Source organism: Rattus norvegicus, chromosome 2, assembly GCF_021556685.1.
Source record: "Rattus norvegicus strain SHRSP/BbbUtx chromosome 2, alternate assembly SHRSP_T2T, whole genome shotgun sequence".
Classification (NCBI taxonomy): domain Eukaryota; kingdom Metazoa; phylum Chordata; class Mammalia; order Rodentia; family Muridae; genus Rattus; species Rattus norvegicus.
Window position 1 is genome coordinate 133,564,481 of NC_141535.1, and position 25,065 is coordinate 133,589,545.

The 25,065-nt window shown below is 39.2% G+C and overlaps 2 pseudogenes; one reads left to right on the forward strand and one right to left on the reverse strand.

Annotated features, from left to right (window-relative positions):
- The first annotated feature begins 2,461 nt into the window (after positions 1-2,461).
- Positions 2,462-2,814, forward strand: LOC108350247 (60S ribosomal protein L35 pseudogene; annotated as a pseudogene).
- A 183-nt stretch (positions 2,815-2,997) lies between these two features.
- Positions 2,998-3,375, reverse strand: Rpl31l11 (ribosomal protein L31 like 11; annotated as a pseudogene).
- Between the last annotated feature and the right edge of the window lie 21,690 nt (positions 3,376-25,065).

A 25,065-nucleotide genomic window follows, 5' to 3' on the forward strand; every position in this document is an offset into this window, starting at 1 on the left:
GGAATATAAAGAGTGAGGCAAGCTGATGACGGATCATAAATGAAATAATACTATAGACTTCTATGGGGATAGAAGATGCAGTAAAGGAAGTAAGGATGTCATGTCCAACATGATGCCATTGGCATAACCGCGGGTTCACGCTTTTCCATATGGCATTTCTAATGCATTGGAATAAAAAGAAGAGTATATCTGCTTTTATTTGTGGACATTTTTCACTTTTCTCCCATTATAATATGACGTGTCTACCATGTTCAACTAAAGCATCCATGAAAGCAATCTCTGATTCAAGTAACCTGTCTTATAAGTCTTCTTCATATTACTATAATCATTTCAAAAATTTCCTTAAATAACAGTAAATGACAACATTTTAAAAATAATTTACCAACTATATCATTCATTCTTCTCCCTAGTTGAGTAAACTCAATGATGGGAGTAAGTTTTAATCCTTCATGATACCCCTTAGTCCATACACTAAGGCTGGTGAAGAAAAAGCATCCATCAAACAGATTGAAAGAGTGATAAAACAGGGGAAGGCTGTGTGTGTTCTTCCCTGTTCAGGAGGTGTGAAGACTGCACTGTGAGATGATCTTTGGAAGATCCTGGCAACAACAAGATTTTGCATTTAGATTTTTGCAGAAATATATTCAGAGCATATTTCAAGCTGTTTTTAAAATGGGTTGATAGCTCTTCTTGGACATTGTTTTGAACAATGCTCCTGCAGGCAGAATAGATTAGCATTCATCCTAAACAGGAAATAGTGGCCTGACTCCTACTGTAATTCCTCTTCAAGTCTTCAGTACACTGTAGGGAAAGCAAGCTAAAAGTTCAAACAAAGTTAACATGAACTGCTTAGCCTCTGCTTAGATGAAAAATTTCTTACCAATGGTTTGTTAGTTTCTGCTGACAGATTTTGTTCTGAAAAACTTAGTGCTTTGCTAATTCTTGTTTTTCTGTACAGTGCATGAGCCATCTCAAGGCCAGATTCAGAGGCAGAGTTCCTTAATAAAGGGTGTGCAGAGCAAGAGCATGCTGGTCTCAATGTACAAACACTGCTCTCTTTTTTCTGCCACTCATTTTTTGTTTTTTGCAGCTTAAAAAACCCCCAATGGGATCTAAAATTTTTCACCGGCATACATTTAATTCATTTGCTCTGCAAACCACCATAACGTTACCCTCCAGAGCCCCAGTTTGCAATCAGTTCCTGTAAAAGCACATTTGTACGCTCTCACACAGCTATAGGTATTATACACAGTAATACATCCTCTTAACCCAAGGGCAAAACATTTTCAACATGTGCTGTTTAATAGCAGGCGGCGATGGAGGAATCGATTAGTTACATATTACATATTTAAATCTGTGTTCAGTTGTTCAATAACAAATATACCTGTGTAATTTTCAGTGCGATGTTGGAGATTTTCGTGTTTATCTAAGCAAAGCAGGAGATAGGTCAGAAAGTCTATTCTAGTTAACGTTAAGTTTCTTGAAGGAAAGATTATGAAAAAATGCTCAAAAATTATTTGGTAATAATTATTCTAGAATAATAAAGACATTTACTGGATCTAGAATATATATCTATAAAACAATTTAGATATCTTTTTAGTTATTTGATAATGTATGTGTAATGCCTGCGTAATATATTTTGGTCCTTTCGATTCCCATAATCCCCTTATTCTTCTCCCTCTCATGTTGAAGCCCTGTTTTCAAGCCAGCCCTCCTCTTCTTTCTGTAGTATTGTCTTCCATGACATTACAGCTTCAATGACTAACTAAACCACCTATACAATGTGGGACCTTTCAACATTACATCAAGGATAGGGAAGGGGCTCCTGAGGCCCTATCCCTCCCTTATGAACTTTTGAAACTTAAGGGTTCTTGGAGATTGGGCAATTATTTCTTCCAATGGTGGTGTAGCCATTGCTAGCTTACCAAAGCAAAAAGTTGATTACCGCCCCACTGTCATAATTATAAAAGCAATCCTATAAATGTATTGTTTCCGATAGGTAAATTCTGTTGCTGTAAATATGGAGCAAATGTTTAAAGCGTGCTATGTAGATACATAGGTTTATTTGGGGTAGTGTTGCTTATGCTTATTGATTAGTTACTTGATCATTCATTATCTGAGAAAAGTAGGTATGGCCTCAGTCTCATAATCATAGGAAATAGCTACTCACAGCAATCCTGGTACGGCTGCTTTTCTCAATATGAACTAGGCCAGTACAGCTCCTTGCTCTGTGCATGTACTCAAATGTTGGTGAAACCTAAAACTAAGGCTGTGCCTACTATGGCTAGAATAGCATTTTGGAGAATACCAGAATGCCCATCTTTTTTTATTTGTTAAGGAACATGCATTCACAAAATGTCTGCTAAATTAGCTACATTAGTACTCATAGGACAGGAGTATAAGAAATCTCTAGTTCTCGAACCAGGCAGCCTCAGCCATGAACAATGCAACAACGGCCAAGATGACCAAGATTAAGACTCGGGACCTGCCAGACAAGAAGAAGGGGGAGTTATTGAAACAATTGAACATCCCAGCTTTGCATCGCCAAAGTGACAGGCTCCTCCCTGTCCAAGTTGTCCAAGACATTAGTCATATGCAAATCCATTGCCCATGTGCTCACTGTCATTTATCAGACACAAAAGGAAAACCTCAGGAAATTCTACAATGGAAAGAAGTACAAGCCCCTGTACCTGGGACCCAAGAAGACAAGAGCTGTGTGCCTTGCTCACCAAGCACTTAGAGAAGCTGAAGACCAAGAAGCAGCAGTGGAAGGAGCAGCTGTACCCACTGTGCAAGTGCGTAGTCAAGGCCTGAGACAATGATAATAAAGCACAAGACTGACTTTAAAAAAACAAACAAACAAACGAAAAAAATCTCTGAAGATTACTGTGTGGTCTTTTTTGTAGGCAATAAGACAGAAATAACTTGCTCATGTATAATTTTGTTTTGTTTTTTTTCCTTCTGGAGGCAGTTCTGTAACTATTTGACATTCAGCAGTTAGTTCTCATCCACATTGACCATCTGTAGATTTTTGAATGTGGTAACAGGCACGAAAGTTTCCAGTGTGTAGAGCTTGTTTGGTGAATCCTCATCCTCATTATGCTTTCTGGACAAACGTACTCGGGTGAGGTACGGAACATTCTTTATTCCCTTGGCCCAGACAGCTTTATTGAGCCTGGTGTCTATGCGCACATCTGGAGTCCCCATCTCCTTCTTGGCAAATTTCCGAATTTCTTTGAGTGACTGAGGAGCATGTTTCTTGAAGCCCACTCCATGGATGTGCTTGTGAATGTTGATGGTGTATTCTCGGGTCACCACATCGTGGATGGCAGGATGGCCCTTCTTCTTCTCACTACCCTTCTTTGCGGGAGCCATTCTGTCGGGCCCAAGTTGGAAAAGTCATGTATAATTGTTAATATTGTCAGTTTCACAGGATCTGGAATCACAGAGTTGTGACCATGTTTCTGAAAGTGTTCTGAAGTAGGTGAATTTAAGTGGAAACATCTGTTGAGGTCCTAGAATGAATAATTATGGAAGAAATCTTAATACAGACCTTTGACTCTCACTGTTTCCTGACTACAGATTTGTATGAACAGCTGTATACTGTTCCTGCCACCATGACTTCTCTGCCATGAGGGACTGTATCCTCGAACTGTGAGCCAAAAATTTGTTTTTGTCAGTTGTTTCGTTGAACCAAGAAGAAAAACAACTAATATGCCATTTGCAGGGAAAAATCATAGTGGAAATATATCACATGGATACTATTTTCCACACCAGACTCTCATTTGGCAGAAAAAGGAAGAAACAAAAGATGTAGAGGTATTGGCTTGCTATGTTTCCCAGGTGCTGAGCCACAAGAAAACTTTCAATGTAAACTAAGACTGAGAACCCATGGAAACATTTGACAATAAGGAGCAGCAGTATGAGGCAGACATGAAGGGAAATAACTCTAAGGCCTAATATTTGAGAAAAAGGGAAAGGAAATTCAAGTATCAGAATACACAGACAGTGACTTAAGTAAAGGCCCAGCACAGGACACCATGATAATCACGGAGTGCCCTGCATCCACACTGCTGAAATAGATAGCGCTTTGTCTTAGAGCTGTTTACTGAATTTCTGAAGATACATATAACTTTATGTATCATATGAAAGAAAGAGATGACAACTAATTATTTATTGAGTAAATATTCTACAAATAGAACTGGGGCTAATTGAGAAATAATTAAAAATGAATGCACTCATGATTCATTTATTTAACATTTGAAAATTAAAATTACTGCTCAAAAGGAAATAAGGTTTTAAACAATGGTTTTCTGTTGATGAGGATCTGAAGAGTTATATAGTTTTTCTTCTTTTTTTATGGATAACTAATTTATTATTGTAGTAGAAGTAGTTGTAGTGGTGGTGGTGGTAGTAGTAGTAGTAGTCGTAGTCATAGTCGTAGTCGTAGTTGTAGTCGTAGTCGTAGTCGTAGTAGCAGTATTGTTATTATTAAAGATAGACTCTTTTAGAATACAGCATGTCCCTGGTGAACTCGGGACACACAGAGGCAGAATTCCTCTAGGACCGGGCACTCCCTGTGTTTACCTGGAGTCCCATACCCACAGATCCCGGCCCACAGCAGCTCTCTGCTCCCAGACCGCGTGGGAGAGAGACCTCACCAGCTGGTCAGGTGGGCACTCCTGAGGCTGCAGAGCGGAAGAGACCACCAACACTGCCCACCCCTGCCCACATCCCTGGCCCAAGAGGAAACTGTATAAGGCCTCTGGGTTCCCGTGGGGGAGGGCCCAAGAGCGTCAGGACCCCTGCGCCTGAGACACCACCAGAACCTGAAGGAACAGACCAGATAAACAGTTCTCTGCACCCAAATCCCGTGGGAGGGAGAGCTAAACCTTCAGAGAGGCAGACACGCCTGGAAAACCAGAAGAGACTGCACTCTGCACACATTACTGATTCCAGAGGAAAACACCAAACGCCATCTGGAACCCTGGTGCACTGAATCTCCCAGAAACGGTGGCGCAGATCTTCCTGGTTGCTGCCGCCGCAGAGAGCTCGTGGGCAGCACCCTGCGAGCAAACTTGAGCCTTGGGACCACAGGTAAGACTAACTTTTCTGCTGCAAGTGACCTGCCTGGTGAACTCAAGACACAGGCCCAAAGGAACAGTTGAAGACCTATAGAGAGGAAAAACTACACGCCCGAAAGCAGAAACTCTGTCCCTATAACAGGCTGAAAGAAACAGGAAAAAAGGTCTACAGCACTCCTGACACACAGGCTTATAGGACAGTCTAGCCACTGTCAGAAATAGCAGAACAAAGTAACACTAGAGATAATCTGATGGCGAGAGGCAAGCGCAGGAACCCAAACAACAGAAACCAAGACTATATGGCACCATCGGAGCCCAATTCTCCCACCAAAACAAACATGGAATATCCAAACACATCAGAAAAGCAAGAACTAGTTTCAAAATCATATTTGATCATGATGCTGGAGTACTTCAAGAAAGACGTGAAGTCCCTTATAGTACATGTAGAAGCCTACAGAGAGGAATCACAAAAATCCCTGAAAGAATTCCAGGAAATCATAAATAAACAAGTAGAAGCCCATAGAGAGGAGTCACAAAAATCCCTGAAAGAATTCCAGGAAAACACAATCAAACAGTTGAAGGAATTAAAAATGGAAATAGAAGCAATCAAGAAAGAACACATGGAAACAACCCTGGATATAGAAAACCAAAAGAAGAGACAAGGAGCTGTAGACGCAAGCTCCACCAACAGAATACAAGAGATGGAAGAGAGAATCTCAGGAGCAGAATATTCCATAGAAATCATTGACTCAACTGTCAAAGATAATGTAAAGTGGGAAAAAGCTACTGGTCCAAAACATACAGGAAATCCAGGACTCAATGAGAAGATCAAACCTAAGGATAATAGGTATACAAGAGTGAAGACTCCCAGCTCAAAGGACCAGTAAATATCTTCAACAAAATCATAGAAGAAAACTTCCCTAACCTAAAAAAAGAGATACCCATAGGCATACAAGAAGCCTACAGAACTCCAAATAGATTGGACCAGAAAAGAAACACCTCCAGTCACATAATAGTCAAAACACCAAACGCACAAAATAAAGAAAGAATATTAAAAGCAGTAAGGGAAAAAGGTCAAGTAACATATAAAGGAAGACCTATCAGAATCATACCAGACTTTTCGACAGAAACTATGAAGGACAGAAGATCCTGGACTGATGTCAAACAGACCCTAAGAGAACACAAATGCCAGCCCAGGTTACTGTATCCTACAAAACTCTCAATTAACATAGATGGAGAAACCAAGATATTCCATGAGAAAACCAAATTTGCACAATATCTTTCTAAAAATCCAGCACTACAAAGGATAATAAATGGTAAAGCCCAACATAAGGAGGCAAGCTCTACCCTAGAAGAAGCAAGAAACTAAACGTCTTGGCAACAAACAAAGAGAAGAAAAGCACACAAACATAACCTCAAATCCAAATATGAATATAACAGGAAGCAATAATCACTATTCCTTAATATCTCTCAACATCAATGGCTTAAACTCCCCAATACAAAGATATAAATTAACAAACTGGATACGCAACGCGGACCCTACATTCTGCTGCCTACAGGAAACACACCTCAGAGACAAAGACAGACACAACCTCAGAGTGAAAGGCTGGAAAACAACTTTCCAAGCAAATGGTAGGAAGAAGCAAGCTGGGGTAGCCATTCTAATATCAAATAAAATCAATTTTCAACTAAAAGTCATCAAAAAAGATAAGGAAGTACACTTCATATTCATCAAAGGAAAAATCCACCAAGATGAACTCTCAATCCTAAATATCTATGCCCCAAACACAAGGGCAGCTACGTTCGTAAAAGAAACCTTACTGAAGCTCAAAACACACATTGCACCTCAAACAGTAATAGTAGGAAATTTCAAGACCCCACTCTCATCAATGGACAGATCATGGAAACAGAAATTAAACAGAGACGTAGACAGACTAAGAGAAGTCATGAGCCAAATGGACTTAACAGATATTTATGGAACATTCTATCCTAAAGTAAAAGGATATAATTTCTTCTCAGCTGCTCATGGGACTTTCTCCAAAATTGACCATATAATTGGTCAAAAAACGGGCCTCAACAGGTACAGAAAGATAGAAATAATCCCATGCGTGCTATCGGACCACCACGGCCTAAAACTGGTCTTCAATAACAGTAAGGGAAGAATGCCCACATATACGTGGAAATTGAACAATGCTCTACTCAATGATAACCTGGTCAAGGAGGAAATAAAGAAAGAAATTAAAAACTTTTTAGAATTTAATGAAAATGAAGGTACAACATACCCAAACTTATGGGACACAATGAAAGCTGTGCTAAGAGGAAAACTCATAGCGCTGAGTGCCTGCAGAAAGAAACAGGAAAGAGCATATGTCAGCAGCTTGACAGCACACCTAAAAGCTCTAGAACAAAAAGAAGCAAATACACCCAGGAGGAGTAGAAGGCAGGAAATAATCAAACTCAGAGCTGAAATCAAGCAAGTAGAAACAAAAAGGGCCATAGAAAGAATCAACAGAACCAAAAGTTGGTTCTTTGAGAAAATCAACAAGATAGATAAACCCTTAGCCAGACTAATGAGAGGACCCAGAGAGTGTGTCCAAATTAACAAAATCAGAAATGGAAAGGGAGACATAACTACAGACTCAGAGGAAATTCAAAAAAATCATCAGATCTTACTATAAAAGCCTATATTCAACAAAACTTGAAAATCTGCAGGAAATGGACAATTTCCCAGAGGAATACCAGGTACCAAAGTTAAATCAGGAACAGATAAACCAGTTAAACAACCCCATAACTCCTAAGGAAATAGAAGCAGTCATTAAAGGTCTCCCAACCAAAAAGAGCCCAGGTCCAGACGGGTTTACTGCAGAATTCTATCAGACATTCATAGACGACCTCATACCAATATTATCCAAACTACTCCACAAAATTGAAACAGATGGAGCACTACAGAATTCCTTCTATGAAGCCACAATTACTCTTATACCTAAACCACACAAAGACCCAACAAAGAAAGAGAAATTCAGACCAATTTCCCTTATGAATATTGACGCAAAAATACTCAAAAAAATTCTGGCAAACCGAATCCAAGAGCACGTCAAAACAGTCATCCACCATGAACAAGTAGGCTTCATCCCAGGCATGCAGGGATGGTTTAATATACAGAAAACCATCAATGTGATCCATTATATAAACAAAATGAAAGAACAGAACCACATGATCATTTCATTAGATGCTGAGAAAGCATTTGACAAAATTCACCACCCCTTCATGATAAAAGTCCTGGAAAGAATAGGCATTCAAGGCCCATACCTAAACATAGTAAAAGCCATATACAGCAAACCAGTTGCTAACATTAAACTAAATGGAGAGAAACTTGAAGCAATCCCACTAAAATCAGGGACTAGACAAGCCTGCCCACTCTCTCCCTACTTATTCAATATAGTTCTTGAAGTTCTAGCCAGAGCAATCAGACAACAAAAGGAGATCAAGGGGATACAGATCGGAAAAGAAGAGGTCAAAATATCACTATTTGCAGATGACATGATAGTATATTTAAGTGATCCCAAAAGTTCCACCAGAGAACTACTAAAGCTGATAAACAACTTCAGCAAAGTGGCTGGGTATAAAATTAACTCAAATAAATCAGTAGCCTTCCTCTACACAAAAGAGAAACAAGTCGAGAAAGAAATTAGGGAAACGACACCCTTCGTAATAGACCCAAATAATATAAAGTACCTCGGTGTGACTTTAACCATGTAAGTAAAAGATTTGTACAATAAGAACTTCAAGACACTGAAGAAAGAAATTGAAGAAGACCTCAGAGATGGAAAGATCTCCCATGCTCATGGATTGGCAGGATTAATATAGTAAAAATGGCCATTTTACCAAAAGCGATCTCCAGATTCAATGAAATCCCCATCAAAATACCAATCCAATTCTTCAAAGACTTAGACAGAACAATTTGCAAATAATCTGGAAAAACAAAAAACCCAGGATAGCTAAAACTATCCTCAACAATAAGAGGACTTCAGAGGGAATCACTATCCCTGAACTCAAGCAGTATTACAGAGCAATGATGATAAAAACTGCATGGTATTGGTACAGAGACAGACAGATAGAACAATGGAATAGAATTGAAGACCCAGAAATGAACCCACACACCTATGGTCACTTGATTTTTGACAAAGGAGCCAAAACCATCCAATGGAAAATAGATAGCATTTTCAGCAAATGGTGCTGGTTCAACTGGAGGTCAATATGTAGAAGAATGCAGATCGATCCATGCTTATCACCCTGTACAAAGCTTAAGTCCAAGTGGATCAAGGACCTCCACATCAAACCAGACACACTCAAACTAATAGAAGAAAAACTAGGGAAGCATCTGGAACACATGGGCACTCGAAAAAAATTTCCTGATCAAAACGCCAATGGCTTATGCTCTAAGATCAAGAATCGACAAATGGGATCTCATAAAACTGCAAAGCTTCTGTAAGGCAAAGGACACTGTGGTTAGGACAAAACGGCAACCAACAGATTGGGAAAAGATCTTTACCCATCCTACAACAGATAGAGGCCTTATATCCAAAATATACCAAGAACTCAAGAAGTTAGACCGCAGGGAGACAAATAACCCTATTAAAAAATGGGATTCAGAGCTAAACAAACAATTCACAGCTGAGGAATGCCGAATGGCTGAGAAACACCTAAAGAAATGTTCAACATCTTTAGTCATAAGGGAAATGCAAATCAAAACAACCCTGAGATTTCACCTCACACCATTGAGAATGGCTAAGATCAAAAACTCAGGTGACAACAAATGCTGGCGAGGATGTGGAGAAAGAGGAACACTCCTCCATTGTTGGTGGGGTTGCAGACAGGTACAACCATTCTGGAAATCAGTCTGGAGGTTCCTCAGAAAATTGGACAATGAACTGCCTGAGGATCCAGCTATACCTCTCTTGGGCATATACCCAAAATATGCCTCAACATATAAAAAAGACACGTGCTCCACTATGTTCATCGCAGCCTTATTTATAATAGCCAGAAACTGGAAAGAACCCAGATGCCCTTCAACAGAGGAATAGATACAGAAAATATGGTACATCTACACAATGGAATATTACTCAGCTATCATAAACAATGAATTTATGAAATTCGTAGGCAAATGGTTGGAACTGGAAAATATCATCCTGAGTGAGCTAACCCAATCACAGAAAGACATACATGGTATGCACTCATTGATAAGTGGCTATTAGCCAAAATGCTGGAATTACCCTAGATGCCTAGAACAAATGAAACTCAAGACAGATGATCAAAATGTGAATGCTTCACTCCTTCTTTAAAAGGGGAACCAGAATACCCTTGGGAGGGAATAGAGAGGCAAAGATTAAAACAGAGACTGAAGGAACACCCATCCAGAGCCTGCCCCACATGTGGCCCATACATATACAGCCACCCAATTAGACAAGATGGATGAAGCAAAGAAGTGCAGACCGACAGGAGCCGGATGTAGATCGCTCCTGAGAGACACAGCCAGAATACAGCAAATACAGAGGCGAATGCCAGCAGCAAACCACTGAACTGAGAATAGGACCCCCGTTGAAGGAATCAGAGAAAGAACAGGAAGACCTTGAAGGGGCTCGAGACCCCATATGTACAACAATGCCAATCAACCAGAGCTTCCAGGGACTAAGCCACTACCTAAAGACTATACATGGACTGACCCTGGACTCTGACCTCATAAGTAGCAATGAATATCCTAGTAAGAGCACCAGTGGAAGGGGAAGCCCTGGGTCCTGCTAAGACTCAACCCCCGTGAACTAGTCTGTTGGGGGGAGGGCGGCAATGGGGGGAGGGGAACACCTATAAGAAAGGGGAAGGGCTAGGGAGATATTTGCCCGGAAACCGGGAAAAGGAATAACACTCGAAATGTATATAAGAAATACTCAAGTTAATAAAAAAAAAAAAGAATACAGCATGTCCTGGTCACAATTTCCTCTCCCTCCACTCCTCCCTGCTTCACCTGCACCTGCCTTGACCTCTAGACCAATTCCCCTCCATTTTCTCTTCAGAAAAGAGAAGGAGTCCAATAGATGACAGCCAAAAAGAATCAAAAATACAATAATACAAGGTAAAATCTCTCTTTAGCTCTTGTAGACAAGGCAAAACTCTTGTGGTGAGTGTTGACAAGGCAACTCAGTATTAAGAAGACAGTCCCATGCTTTATTTTATTTTACTTTTTAAAGACTTATTTATTTTTTTATATGAGTACACTGTAGCTGTCTTCAGACACACCAGAAGAGTGCATCAGATGGTTGTGAGCCATCATATAATTGCTGGGATTTGAGGCAACAATCAGTCTGAGCTCTGTGAACCAAGTGGGAGAACTGGAGGAAGGACTGGAGGGACAGAGGGGCATTGCAATCCCATAGGAAGAATAACATCAGCTGGCTGGACCACCCAGTGCTCCCAGTGACTAGACCATCAACCAAGGAGTGTATGGGAAGGGATCCATGGCTCCAGATACATATGTAGTAAACAATGTCCTTATCTGACATCAGTGGGACTGGTAGTCCTTAGTCCTAGGGAGGTTTGAAGCCTCAGTGTAAGGAGATGCTGGGGTGGTGGGGCAGGAAAAAATGGATGCATGGGGTGGGGGCAACCTCATAGAGATAAAAGGGAGGCAGGAGAGGGAAGAGATGGCAGATGTGGGATGAGGGGTTTGTAGAGGGGTAACCAGGAAGAGAGATATCATTTTAGATGTAAACAAATGAAATGATTAATAAAGAAAAGAAAAAAGAGTCCCAAAAGCAGAAGGATCACAGACCCACACCTGTTTCCACAAACCACGGAGATAAAATCCATAATGTATGCAGAGGACCTGGTGCACACACATGCGGGTCCCCATGCTTGCTGTCTGTCTCTGTGAACCCATGTGAGCCCTGCTTAGTTGATTCAGTGGACCATGTTCTCCTCATGTCCTCTCTTGACTGATGATTGCAATATTTCCTCTCTGTTCCCCTAGGCTCCCTGATCTCTGAGAGAAAAAAAGAAAGGACCTAATGGAGACCTCCAATTTAGGCTTTCTCTCTGCATAATGTCCAGCTGTGAGTCTCTGCACCCACTGCCATCTGCTACCTTAGAAAGCCTCTCTGAGGATGATTGGACATGCACTGATCTATTATTTATGAGTATGGCAGAAGATCATTAGAAATCATTTCACTAACAATTTTTTAATTGTGTTTGGCTCTACTCTAGGTCTCTTGATTTTCCAGTCTCCTCTTTCTGGCCATCTAGGTAGTATAGTGCATGGACACCATCTAGTAGTGTGGCTTCAAGTTAAACCAATCAGGCCACTCCCACAATTTCTCTGCCACCATTGCCCCAACACATCTTGTTATCAGAACAGAATTTAGGTTAAGGGACTTGTGTCTAGGTTTCTATTTCTGTAGCCTGCAGACTACTTTCTATTCCAAAGAGATTAAAACACAGGAGCAAAAGCTCCATGCAGTCTCCAACTCAACCTTTCTACAGTTAACAAACTGTATGGATATTGTCCTCAGCAATGAGTTTCCTGTTTTCTGAAAACAGACTTCTATCCTAACATCAACATGGGTTATTATGAGGTGTCTGCAGGGCCCCTTGGGCTAACAACTCAGTTCCACCAGTGGAAGACTTGCCTAGCTACAAAAACTGTTCAGTTCAGACTCCTTGACCTTCATTCTCAGGAGTCCTCACTAGAATTGCACTCATAGATCCCAGAAGTCTCTACTACACTTGATTTCTACACCCTTTTCCCAAAGCCTCCCAATTCCAGCCATTTCTACCTACATTCCCTTCTACCTGACTTGATTCCCCTACTCCTTCCCACAGGTTTCCAGTCCACCTTCAAACTGTATTCTATTTCCCCTTCCCAGGGAGATCCACGTTTCCTGCATAGTCTCCTCTGTACCTAGCCTTGACCTGTGAATTTAAGCTTGGCTATCCTTTACTTAACAGTTCATATCCACTTGTAAGTGAGTGCATATCATGTTCATATTTCTGGGTCTTTGTTACCTCACTTGGGCTGATTTTTAGGTGCATCCATATGCCTGCAAATTTTATGTCACCCATTTAAATTTTAGACAGCTGAGTAACATACTGCTGTGTAAATGTGCCATATTTTCTTTATTCAATCTTTAACTGAAGGACTTCTATGATGTTTCCAGTTTCTGACTATTCACTATAAATAGTTAAGTGAATATCTTTGTGGTACAATGGAGCATTCTTTGGTTTTATGCCAAGGATTAGTATTGGTGGGGTCTTGAAGTAGATAAATTTCTAACTTTCTGAGGAACTGCTATGTTGATTTTCACACTTTGTATACAAGTTTGTACTCCCACCAACAATAGAGGAGTGTCCCCTATGCTCCACATCTTTGCCAGCATGAAATGTCACGTGTTCTCAATCTTAGTCATAGTTATAGCCACCTGTTATGGATCTTAGCTATTCTAATAAATATGAGATGGACTCCTAAAGTAGTACTGATTTGAATTTCCCTACTGGCTAAGATGTTGAAAATTTTCTTTCAACATTTCTCGGCCACTTGATATTCCTCTACTACAAACTCTCTGTTGAGATCCATGGCCCATTTTTTGATTGGAAAATTTGGTTTTCTTTTCTTTTTTATTATTACTTTTTTTTGCAGTCCAGTTTTTAACCCCACCAATACACCCTGCCATATTTCCTCATCCAATTCCTCCTCCCTGTCTCCAAAAGGATGCACCACCCCTGAAACCCCAGGAGCCTCCCTACTCCTTTGAGCATCAAGTCTCTCAAGGGATATGTGTGTGTGTCTTCTCTCACTGAGGCTGGACCAGGAAGTCCTCTGCTGTATATGTGTCAGAGGTCTTTGGCAAGTTAGTGTATGCTGCCTGGTTGGTGTCTCAGTGTCTGAGAGATCTCAGGGGTCCCAGTTAGTTGAGACTGCTGGTCTTCCTATGGAGTAGCCCTCCTTAGCTTCTTCTAGGCTTTCCCTAGTTCAACCACAGTGGTCCCCAATTTTAGTACATTGGTTGGGTGTATCTGCTTCTGTTGTAGTCAGCTGCTTGTTGGGCCTCTCAGAAGACAACCATACTAGTCTTCTGTCCTGACCTGCAGGACAGTGAATGGAGGTCCAGAAGGTACCTGGAATTGGGGGACAAGAGATATGAAGGACACCAAGACAAGAGTCTTATCAAAGCAACAAATTTTATTTTTTTTTCAAGGCTGAATTTATACTATAGCAGGGGTAACAGAGTGAGCGGGGAAGTGAGAAGCATTTACACAGGCCAAGGACACTACTCTTATGGTCAGGCTGATGTCAACAGGATGTCAGAAAGGTCACAAGTTTGTCATATCATTAGGCATCCTGACCACCAGATTAGACTTCTGCAGCTGGCTGGGGATTTTCCATGAACCCAGTCATGCTTAACTCTAACTATAATATTAACATCAGTAATGGATGGTTTTTAAGGGCATCACTTCCAACAGTCTCCTGTAAGCACACTGTAGCATCAGAAATAGTGTCAGGTCTTGAAGCCTTCCCTTGAGATGGATCCCAACAGACCTTTCCCTCAATATCTTCTCCATTTTTGTTCCTGCAATTCTTTTAGATGGGAATGATTCTGGGTCAGAATTCTTGAGTGTGGGATGGTAACCCAATCCCTCCACTTGACACCCTGTCATTCTACTGGAAATGGACGCTACAAGTTCCCTCTCCCTACTGCTGGGCATTTCATCTAAGATACCTCCCTTTGAGTCCTGAGACTCATTTCCCAGTTCTTTGGTACATTCTAGAGATACTCTCTACCTCCCACCTTCAGGGGTTGCATATTTTTACACATTCTGCTGTCATTCATGGATTCTATCCTGTTCCTCCCCATACTTGATCATGTTTCCCTTACTACCTCCCCTTCCACTCTACCACCCAGATCCCTCCCTCCCTCTAATATCATTTGTTCATATCTTTATATATTTAGTATATTAGTCCTTTGTGAAAATCTTTTCCTATTCTGTAGGCCTTTTTGGTCTTCTTCTTTTTCTATTGATGGTGTAGTTTGCCTTAAATTCATGAGATCTCACTTATTGATTCTTGATCTTAGTGCCTGTGTCACTTGTGTTCCATTCAGAATGTTATCTTCTATGTCAATGCATTCACAAACGTCATCCATTTTCTACTCTGTTAGGGTAAGTGTATTTGGTTTTATGATGACATGTTCGATCCATTTGGACTTAAATTTTGTACATAAATATGAGTGTACCTTCATTCTTGTACATGAATGTGAACATCACCATCTGTTGACGATGCTTTCTTTGATCCAGTATGCACATCAGGCTTGTTTATCAAAAAATCAGGTGTCCATAGGTATATGAATTTATATCTGGGTCTTCACATCGATTCTGTTGACCAACCTGCCTGTTTGTATGCTGATAACATGGATTTTTTTGTTACTCTAGCTCTGTAAGATAACCTGGATTCAGGGAGAGTGATACATGCAGCAGTACAGCAATACTTTCTTTGGACTGTTTCAGCTACACTGGGATTTTTGTTTTTTCACATGAAGATGAGAATTGTCTTTTAAAGGTCCCTAAAGAAGTCTGTTGGAATTTTAATAGGAATTGCACTGAATAAATTGATTGTTTTTGATAGGATGGCTTGTAAATTTTGGCTTTATATCCTCAGATTAAGAGATAAGAGTCACACCCAAGCTTTGCTTGGGCTCAATATGGTGTCGGCTGAGTCCAGCGCATTTCTATCTCTGTTATAATTATCCATAGGTCTAGACCTAAAAACTTCTCATCTTTGTACAATCTAATCTTCGAAGTGGACTGATTCAATATTGCTTCTCTTGGCTTCTTACTGAATTTTTCTGCTTAGCAACATACAAGTTGTGACGATACATTCTAGTTATCCTTCTAATTCTTTGGTTCATTCTCTTTTCATCTTTGTCTAGCTTGATCTCTCTCCCAAATGCCTTTATAAATCTATCAAGCTGAACCTGCCACATACACACACATACACAGAATTCCCTCTGCACTTAAGTAGCCTCTGTTTCCTTTGTTGTTCTCTTGAGGGTTGAGAATAACCTATTTCTGATTCATTCTGTCAAATCTTTCTCTGATTCACCACGTGATTTGTTCCTCAATTAGATGTGATTGTCAAAAAGGGCTCCTTCCTTCTACAATCTAAACTTAATTTCACTGTTATAGCTTAAAGACATTGTACAAAGAATTTATCTGTATTCCAATCAGATTATAATGTAATCCAGTGTTGTGTCTGCATTCCAATTAGATTACATAAACCTATTTCTTTGGATATAATCACTTGCTAGAGCAGCCATGTTTCTAGATTAAAATTACTCTACAATATTCATTTTATTATGTTAATTCTATTAATCTATGAGCATAGGAGGTCTTCTCACCTTCTGATTTGTTCTTTGGTTTCTTCAATGAGTTGTGGTTTTTATCATAAAACATTTTCACTTGCTTGATAAGAGTTATGCCAAGACATTTTTATGAAGAGCATTGTTTCTCTGATTTTATTCTCAGTCCTTTTGTAATTTATATATTAAAAAGCTATTGATTTTTCACTAATCTTGTGTCCAACTACTTTGCTGAAAGTTTTTATCAACTGTATGTATTTTCTGTTGAGTTTTCTAAGGTCACTTATATATTATCATATCATCTACAAATGATTCCTTGACTTCTTTTCTTCCCTATGGTAGCCCATTAAACTCTTTCAGTTATGTTATTGCTCTAGCTAATGCTTCATGTGCTATATTTTGTAGGTTTAGATAGAATAAACAATCTTATCTTGCAATTGCTTTGAGTTCCTCACTGCAGAGGAATTTTATCCAGCATCATGGCTGTTCTAACAAGGCATCACATCTGAAGATATATTCCTAGAAGAATTCCGACATGCCTGGGATTAATACAGTATAATCTACCTAGAATATAAACATTCCCTTATTACACACCTTTAAACCTAAAAACGAAGGTAAGGTTAGTTTATAGAAGGAAACAGCCATGTTTGAAAGTGACATCTAATTGAGGGGCAGACAACATGACAAATCTGAGAAAGATTTGACAGAATAAGTCAGAGGTAGGATACATTCAACTCACATAAAAACAGAAGAGGAAGAAAGGCTATCTAATAGCAAGGAGAGAAAAACAGAAAAGGTGGTCTTGTGTGGTATGTGCACATGGCGGTTTTACCTGGACACTTTTACAGAAACAGGGTGCAAAGAGAACAAGCTAGAAACAAGTTGTAATGGTTTTAATATGGTTGGCCCAGGGAGTAGCACAATTAGGATTTGTGGCCTGGTTGGAGGAAGTATGTCACTGGAGGGTTGGTCTTTGGGACCTCCTTCCTAGCTTCCCTAAAACAGTCTTCTCCGGTTTACCTTCAGGAAAGGATGCAGAACTCTCAGCTCCTCCAGCACCATGCCTGTCTGAAAGCTACCATGTTTCTCAAGTTGACGAAAATGTACTGAACCTCTAAACCTATAAGCTGTCCCTGATTAAATGTTGTCCTTTATAAGAGTTGCCTGGGCCATGGCATCTCTTCCCAGCAATAAAAACCCTAATTAAGACACAGGTAAAAACATATAAGCTGGAGAATGAGACAGAGGCAGAAGATTAGGGTATTGTCGAGTTAGTATGAGGTCAAACAAAGCAATTCAGTCACAAACCCAGATTAAATCAGTCAGCTTGGAAGATTAGATTTTATCCAGACTAGAAGCTTCCAAGCCTGGTCCTAGGGACAATTAGAATAGAGAAAGAAATTTTGTAGGTTCAACCCAAGTCATGTATTCTCATGTCATCCCTCTTTGAAGGAAAAAAACACTATCCATTAAGTTAAGTTTGCTATAGACTTCTTGCAAATTTTCTCTATTATATCTAGAAATGATTCTTGTATACTTGATCTCTCCAAGTCTCTTTTTCATGATGGGGTTGAAATTTCATCAAAAGTATTTTCTTCATTTTATGTGACGACCATTTACTGTTTTGCTTTTAATTTGTTCATATGATAGAATACATTCACAGATTTTTGAACGTTGAACTAGCCATGAATATCCAGGATGAAACCTACTTAATAATGTTGGATGATCTTTTTGATTTGTTCTTTAAATCAGTTTGCAAATGATTTATTGAATATTTTACATCTACGTTCATAATAGAAAATTATCTTTGAGTCTTTATGTGGATTGGGGACCATATAAAGTGAATTGGGAAGTGTTCCTAATGGTCTTGGGGTTAGTTTGAGGAGAATTGGCATTAGCTCTTCTTTAAAATTCTGGTAGGATTCTGCTCTAAGACTTTCTGCCCCTGGGCTTTTTTCCCCTTATTGATTCTATTTCACTAGTGGCAGACAGTTGGGACCACTTACCCACCCCAAAAACTTTAACCCAGAGTTGCTCCTGACTAAAAGAAATGCAGGGACAAATTATGGAACAGAGATGGAAAGGAACACTCACCGGAGACCACCCCACATAGGGATCCATCCCATCTGCAGAAACCAATCCTAGATTCTATTGCTGATACCAAGAAGCACTTATTGACAGGAGCCAGGCATAGCTATTCTCTGAGAGGCTGTGCCAACATCTGACTGGATAATTATAGCCAACCATCAGACTGAGCATGTGGACCACAATGGAAAAGTTAGGGGAATGATTAGAGAAGCTGAAGCAGATTGCAACCCCATTGGAAGAACAACAGTATTAACTAACCAGACCCCCACAGAACTCCTAGGGACTAAACCACCAACCAAAGAGTATACATGGAGGGACTCATGGCTCCACCCGCATATGTAGCAGAGGATGGCCTTATCTAGCATCGTTGGGAGGGGAAGCCCTTAGTCATGTGGAGGCTTGATGCCCCAGCATAGGGGGATGCTGAGGCAGTGGGGCAGACGTGGATAGATGGATGGTGGAAGCAAAATAAAAAATTAAATTCTTTATTGGATCTTGATTTAACTTTGGTATGTGGTATTTATAGACATAAATATCCTCATAATTCTATGGTTTTCTTAGGTGTCCATAGTCATTGTTCCCCTTTCATTTCTGAGTTTGGTAATTTGGATATTTTCATTTTGTCATTTAGTTAGTTGGATAAGAGTTTTTCTATCTTGATTAGTTTCTCGAAAAAATAAATTTGTTTTATTGATTATTCACACTTTTTTCATTGTTTCTATTTTTCTTGATTTAAGACTTTGGTTTGATTACATATTTTCATCTACTTCTGGGCACACTTAATTCTTTTTGTTTAGAGTTTTCAAGTTGGCTGTTAAGTTGCTAATATGAGATACTTCCAGTTTTATATTTTTGTTGATTTTTGTTTTTGCTTTTAGTGTAGGTACTTACTGCTGTTATTTTCATCTTTGCATCAGTTTCATAATATCACATGAATTTGGTGTGTTGTGTATTCATTTTTGTTGAAATCTAGAATGTTTTTAACATCTTTTGTTATTTCTGTTTTGAGCCATCTATTTTCCAGTCAGTAGAGTATTTTTGTAGTGCCTATTAGTTTGTAAATTCCTTTTACCTTTTCCCTTTCTTTGTTTCTTTGTTTCTTCCTTCTGTCCTTCCTTCCTTTTTCAGTTGTTACGATATTCAGCTTTAATCCATAATTATCTGATAGGATTCACGGAGTTATATCTGTTTAATTGTTTCTATTAGACTTGCTTTGATCGTAAGTATGTGGTTCATTTTGGAGAAAGTGCTATAACATGTGGAGATTAAGGTATATTCATTTTTATTTGGGTAGCATGTTCTATAAATATCTGTTCAGACTATTAGGTTTATAACATTAGTTAGCTAGGCGCAGTATTTCTCTGTTTAGTTTTTGTCTACTGGAAAAGAATTTCCACATTTGTTAGGTCAGACCTCTTTGTTTTTGCTTGTTCAAATGAAGTGTTATGATGTTATGCCCAAGTCTGAACATTTAAATATTTGGTCCACAGTTGGAAACTGTTGAGGAAGAATTAAGAGGTATGCTGTTATTTTTGAGGTGTTAAGGGAAGTGGCACTTAAGGTTTCAAAAGCCTGCCAATATCACTGGTGAGTTTTTCACTTTATTTTCTTTTATTTTCTCCATTTTTATTAACTTGCGTATTTCTTATTTACATTTCAATTGTTATTCCCCTTCCCGGTTTCCTTGCCAACATCACCCTAACCCCTTCCCCTCCCCTTCTCTATGGGTGTTCCCCTCCCTATCCTCCCCCCATTACTGCCCTCCCCCAACAATCACTTTCACTGGGGGTTCAGTCTTGGCAGGACCAAGGGCTTCCCCTTCCACTGGTGATCTTACTAGGCTATTCATTGCTACCTATGGGGTCAGAGTCCAGGGTCAGTCCATGCATAGTCTTTGGGTAGTGACTTAGTCCCTGGAAGCTCTGGTTGGTTGGCATTGTTGCTCATATGGGGTCTCGAGCCCCTTCCTATTCTTGGGTTTTCCTATGAACTTTTAGATGCCGCTACAGTTGCATGCCTACCTGTTGATTTCAATGTTCTTGGCCATGATAATGGTAGACTCCTTCCCCTCTGGAATATAATCTTAAAATAAACCCTCCGTTCTATAAATTGCCTTGAATAAGCCATGTGTTTTATGAAAGCAATAGAAAAATAACTAACAAAACATTCAATCACTTTCCAATAGTCTTCAGGTTTGCAAACAAGTTTTTAATTGCATATTTCTGGTGACATTTCCTACCAGAATCAAAACAGTATCTAATTAACATATCAATTTAGTGAAATGATGAGTAATTTTGAATCTTCAAAATTTGAGTTCAGGCTGGTCTTGTCAAAGTATCTTACCTGAAGTTTAAGATTATGCTATTATTTGTCCAATCCTGAAACTCAACCAGAGGTACATGTGGTAAAAGCATATTTACTTGTCCCTGGTACTGCTAGGAGATGCTACATGCTTATAAGGTAGAGTCTAATATAGTAACAAATTAGAAAAGTTGTCACAGTTTTGAAGGTGATGTCAAGATCAAGCCATACCTATATAACGTAAATTTAAATAAATATGAGAGATATATGTGCAAATACTTAATATTTATATAATATTTAATTTATATATATAGCTATAAAACTTTAATACTACTTACAGCCATTTAAATACTCTTGATTTGAAATATCAAGTATAATTCTATTGTATAAAATTAAAATATTATCTCTGGTAACTGATCTGTGTAATCTATAGGGAAGAAATAAAGGTGTAGGTAGTGAGTTATGGTAAAGAGACATCCTAGAAAAACCTATTAAAGTACAAATATATGTTCGCTATTCACTTGTTTCTATCAATAATAAGTTCCATATTTGCCTATACTATATTTCAAGATGTGAACTGAAAATATAATAAAATATTAAAAAATATTGATTCATTTCATAATTTATATAAATAAGAGTGCTTTATTGCCAAACAGTGGCATGCCATATCAGTAAGCTCTATTTCAGTACGAATTTGAGGGACTAACTCATGCAGGTACCTTTTAGGTCTGTGTGAGATTTAACAATTTCAAAGGTTATCCCAAGTGGAAGGAAATACACTCAGTCTTGAGGTGTTTGAAGATAATATTCCCAGTGTGGATCACACAGTACTCTGTGTTGTCACTGCCTCTGCACATTGGTTCCTGACATGGTTTCCAATTCCTCCCAGCAAACTCTAGCCCTCCATTCGATTGCTTTCCCAGAACAGTATAAAATCATTCTGTGTTAACTAAGAAGGTATTATTTTTAAATTTCCTTTGATTTTCTGTAAAAGTAGAAAGAAATTTTGATGAAAGAAAATTTGTACATGTTGCCCTAAACACATCTAAAAGGCCTTTCAAAGACACAGCACTCACTGGAGGTAGATGTTATTTTTTGGCAATACTGTTTTTAAGGAATTATCTTCTCTGTGACTAGTCTTTGTGAGAACCTAAGAGATTCTGTGTATGTAGCCAAGCAATCAGGCACCAAGGTTCTAGTGGATTATTTAAAAATATAACATAGTAATATTTGAAATTACTTCAAATGAAAATAAAAAACAAACTATATTATCATCAATCAAAATGTTATCTAGCATTAAGTATAATAGTTCCTAAAACAAGTACTAGTAGTATTTGGTTAGGCTAAGGTTCTTGAAAACTCAATTAAGACTTTGAATATAGTCCTTAATACTATTATTTATTTTATGCAGCACCATAATATATTGTGAGTAAGGTCTACATCTTCACAGGTGACAAATTACCTGAGGAACAAGTTCCACCTAAGTACTTTTCTCTGCCTATCTCAGACATTCATCTCAACCACATTTTCTTTGAAAGAATTTGACAATGGGTATCAATGCAGGAATGGAAAAAGAGACATGCTGGAATTGTATTATAACTCTAAGATAAAAAAATAGAATAAAATAAAGAAATATTACAAGTATATATATATGTGTGTGTGTATATGTGTATATATGTATATATGTCTTCACTTGAATTTTTTTTTATTAACTTGAGTATTTCTTATATACATTTTGAGTGTTATTCCCTTTCCCGGTTTCCGGGCAAACATCCCCCTCCCCCCTCCCCTTCCTTATGGGTGTTCCCCTCCCAACCCTCCCCCCATTACCGCCCTCCCCCCCATAGTCTAGTTCACTGGGGGTTCAGTATTAGCAGGACCCAGGGCTTCCCCTTCCACTGGTGCTCTTACTAGGATATTCATTGCTACCTATGGGGTCAGAGTCCAGGGTCAGTCCATGTATAGTCTTTAGGTAGTGGCTTAGTCCCTGGAAGCTCTGGTTGCTTGACATTGTTGTACATATGGGGTCTAAAGCCCCTTAAAACTCTTCCAGTTCTTTCTCTGATTCCTTCAACGGGGGACCTATTCTCAGTTCAGTAGTTTGCTGCTGGCATTCGCCTCTGTATTTGCTGTATTCTGGCTGTGTCTCTCAGGAGCAATCTACATCCGGCTCCTGTCGGTCTGCACTTCTTTGCTTCATCCATCTTGTCTAATTGGGTGGCTGTATATGTATGGGCCACATGTGGGGCAGGCTCTGAATGGGTGTTCCTTCACTCTCTGTTTTAATCTTTGCCTCTCCCTTCCCTGCCAAGGGTATTCTTTTTCCTCATTTAAAGAAAGAGTGAAGCATTCACATTTTGATCATCCGTCTTGAGTTTCATTTGTTCTAGGGATCTAGGGTAATTCAAGCATTTGGGCTAATAGCCACTTATCAATGAGTGCATACCATGTATGTCTTTCTGTGATTGGGTTAGCTCACTCAGGATGATATTTTCCAGTTCCAACCATTTGCCTACGAATTTCATAAACTCGTTGTTTTTGATAGCTGAGTAATATTCCATTGTGTAGATGTACCACATTTTCTATATCCATTCCTCTGTTGAAGGGCATCTGGGTTCTTTCCAGTTTCTGGCTATTATAAATAAGGCTGCGAGGAACATAGTGGAGCACGTGTCTCTTTTATATGTTGAGGCATCTTTTGGGTATGTGCCCAAGAGAGGTATAGCGGGATACTCAGGCACTTCAATTTCCAATTTTCTGAGGAAACTCCAGACTGATTTCCAGAATGGTTGTACCATTCTGCAATCCCACCAACAATGGTGGAGTGTTCCTCTTTCTCCACATCCTCGCCAGCATCTGCTGTCACGTGAGTTTTTGATCTTAGCCATTCTCACTGGTGTGAGGTGAAATCTCAGGGTTGTTTTGATTTGCATTTCCCTTATGACTAAAGATGTTGAACATTTCTTTAGGTGTTTCTCAGCCATTCGGCATTCCTCAGCTGTGAATTCTTTGTTTAGCTCTGAACCCCGTTTTTTAATAGGGTTATTTGTTTCCCTGCGGTCTAACTTCTTGAGTTCTTGGTATATTTTGGATATAAGGCCTCTATCTGTTGTAGGATGGGTAAAGATCTTTTCCCAATCTGTTGGTTGCCGTTTTGTCCTAACCACAGTGTCCTTTGTCTTACAGAAGCTTTGCAGTTTTATGAGATCCCATTTGTCGATTCTTGATCTTAGAGCGTAAGCCATTGGTGTTTTTTCAGGAAATTTTTTCCAGTGCCCATGTGTTCCAGATGCTTCCCTAGTTTTTCTTCTATTAGTTTGAGTGTGTCTGGTTTGATGTGGAGGTCCTTGATCCACTTGGACTTAAGCTTTGTACAAGGTGATAAGCATGGATCAATCTGCATTCTTCTACATGTTGCCCTCCAGTTGAACCAGCACCATTTGCTGAAAATGCTATCTTTTTTCCATTGGATGGTTTTGGCTGCTTTGTCAAAAATCAAGTGACCATAGGTGTGTGGGTTCATTTCTGGGTCTTCAATTCTATTCCATTGGTCTATCTGTCTGTCTCTGTACCAATACCATGCAGTTTTTATCACTATTGCTCTGTAATACTGCTTGAGTTCAGGGATAGTGATTCCCCCTGAAGTCCTTTTATTGTTGAGGATAGCTTTAGCTGTCCTGGGTTTTTTGTTATTCCAGATGAATTTGCAAATTGTTCTGTCTAACTCTTTGAAGAATTGGATTGGTATTTTGATGTGGATTGCATTGAATCTATAGACTGCTTTTGGTAAAATGGCCATTTTTACTATATTAATCCTGCCAATCCAAGAGCATGGGAGATCTTTCCATCTTCTGAGGTCTTCTTCAATTTCTTTCCTCAGTGTCTTGAAGTTCTTATTGTACAGATCTTTTACTTGCTTGGTTAAAGTCACACCGAGGTACTTTATATTATTTGGGTCTATTATGAAGGGTGTCATTTCCCTAATTTCTTTCTCGACTTGTTTCTCTTTTGTATAGAGGAAGGCAACTGATTTGAGTTAATTTTATACCCAGCCACTTTGCTGAAGTTCTTTATCAGCTTTAGTAGTTCTCTGGTGGAACTTTTGGGATCACTTAAATATACTGTCATATCATCTGCAAATAGTGATATTTTGACCTCTTCTTTTCCGATCTGTATCCCCTTGATCTCCT